The sequence below is a fragment of the Mytilus galloprovincialis genome, chromosome 9 (genome assembly GCF_965363235.1).
Source record: "Mytilus galloprovincialis chromosome 9, xbMytGall1.hap1.1, whole genome shotgun sequence".
NCBI lineage: Eukaryota > Metazoa > Mollusca > Bivalvia > Mytilida > Mytilidae > Mytilus > Mytilus galloprovincialis.
The window spans coordinates 36,811,861-36,814,146 of NC_134846.1; positions in this window are offsets into that span (position 1 = coordinate 36,811,861).

The window sequence follows — 2,286 nt, forward strand, 5'->3', positions numbered from 1 at the left end:
ATACCTCTAGCCAATGTAGAAAAGTAAACGCATAACAATACGCACATTAAAATTCAGTTCAAGAGAATTCCGAGTCTGATGTCAGAAGATGTAACCAAAGAAAATAAACAAAATGACAATAATACATAAATAACAACAGACTACTAGCAGTTAACTGACATGCCAGCTCCAGACTTCAATTTAACTGACTGAAAGATTATGATTTCATCATATGAACATCAGGCACAATCCTTCCCGTTAGGGGTTTAGTATCATACCATCATAACATATATGACTAGTAAATAAGAATTCTTGTAAGCACAAAATTCCTGACTATTGAGCTGGTGATACATACCGTTTGAAATAATGTTTTTGTAGATTTATAGAACAACACAAAAGTTGTAGATGTATGACAACTACAAAGGAAACATGAAGGTAGTATTTTCTCCACAGATTATAATTCATTGGAACATCCTGCCAGCTATAATACACTCACCATAGTTGAAAACTGCTGAGACCACCGTGCACGTCGGTATTATGTGTCAACTGATTAAGTCATCTAATCTGTAATTTAAACTTGTTTTGTCCTATTCTTGATTGTGTTCTATTTCTGATTGTGACATTTTGGTAGATTGTTCATGCAATTTACTAGGAGATACCAAAAAAACTTGACGTTAATAAGATGCTTGATTATCTAATTAGCAACATACTTGTTTCGTTTAGGGAACGTGTTTACCACAAAAAACTCGCCGTTCCAATGTGAACCAAACAACTTTCGAGTTCGGTGCATTGCCGTCAAAAACATCATTCGTACGTTTAGGGTTGTCGTCACTTCCGTTCCAATGTTGAGCAGGTGGTTGGAAAACTATGATGAATTATTCGGCAAATTGAATTATGATAATTGACAATCAGCACTGCTGTTATTAGGGAATTGTGATTAAGTACCTACAAAAAAAAAATTATTTCGAGATAATCCTGCACAATGAATATCACCAAGACGCTTGATGATCGTTAATAGTGCAGGAAAACAGGCGATCCCCTCTATCTGGTAAATGACGTCATAAAGGCGCGCATAATAGACGAGTTTTTTTTGTTCAGGTGAATGACAAACACGAAAGTGGTCTATTGTGTCGACTGGGTCTTTAATTCATATCAGGCTGACTTCGTACAGGAGTATCTTAGGAGGAATGATAAGGAGCTGAAATTATCCATTAACTTCAAGTTCTGTTAAAAAGATGATACCCTCTCACTGAAGTTTTCAAAGTTTGGTTAGTTTTGAACGCATCTATCCAAGCGAACTGAAAAAAGGAAAAACAATTACGATTGAAACTGCCTTTTATTATGACTTACATATAGAAATGAGACAATAAGGGTCCCGATCCACTTGAGAGCAATTTCATGACCACCGAAATTAATCCTTTTCCCAACTTTCAATTTCTAAGTAGCAACATTCTGGCAGCACCTCCAATTGGAGTATTTTTATTCCCAGATGATACGAGATTCCAGAGCTTACATTTCATATCAACAGAATTGCTGCTTACAAGAAAATTATTAAGCCAAGGGTTCCAAAGAATAAGTCACCCGGATGCCATCATGAGTTGGTTTGACCGTTTTTGAAATATTTCTTTCCGTACGACGACGGATATGTTCCGTTACATTTCCCGGTCTTCTTTTGACTTTTCAACTAGTTTTACATTATCAACGCAACAAGTGCAACATGTGTACCCTTCAGAGGCAGCTGGTATCCCCTCGGGGTTTTAAATGGTTCGTATTGCTCAGGTTTAGGTTTCTATGTTTTGTTTTGTGTGCTGATTTTCTTTTGGTCGTTTTACATTTTTTGTCATGACGTCATCAGTTCGAATTCGTCATCAACTTATGAGTTCAATTAACGCTCAAGTAGTGTAATAGTATACTTAAGTTCCACAGGTCTTCCAAACATCACTCCCAAATATGTGTAATATATACAATTGCTATCTGTTCAAAGTTAAATCTAATAATGGTATACTAGTAGTTAAACTAACGTAACACCGTTGTATTGAAGTTCTTCAATACATTTTGTCTTTGGTCTAATGAGTTTGAATATATCTTTGATATATTCCACCTCTCTTTAAGGGTCATTTTCAAAAAATGTGGATATTTCAGTTGTGAAATAACAATACAAAAAAATATTCAATTTTCAATTTTAATATATGAAATTGAATAGTTTAACAACAATACAACCTGAAATAAAAATATGCAATCTTAAATGCTACTACAAAAATATTTTAAAAAATAACATAGAAACAAGTATGGGACATATGTCAACTA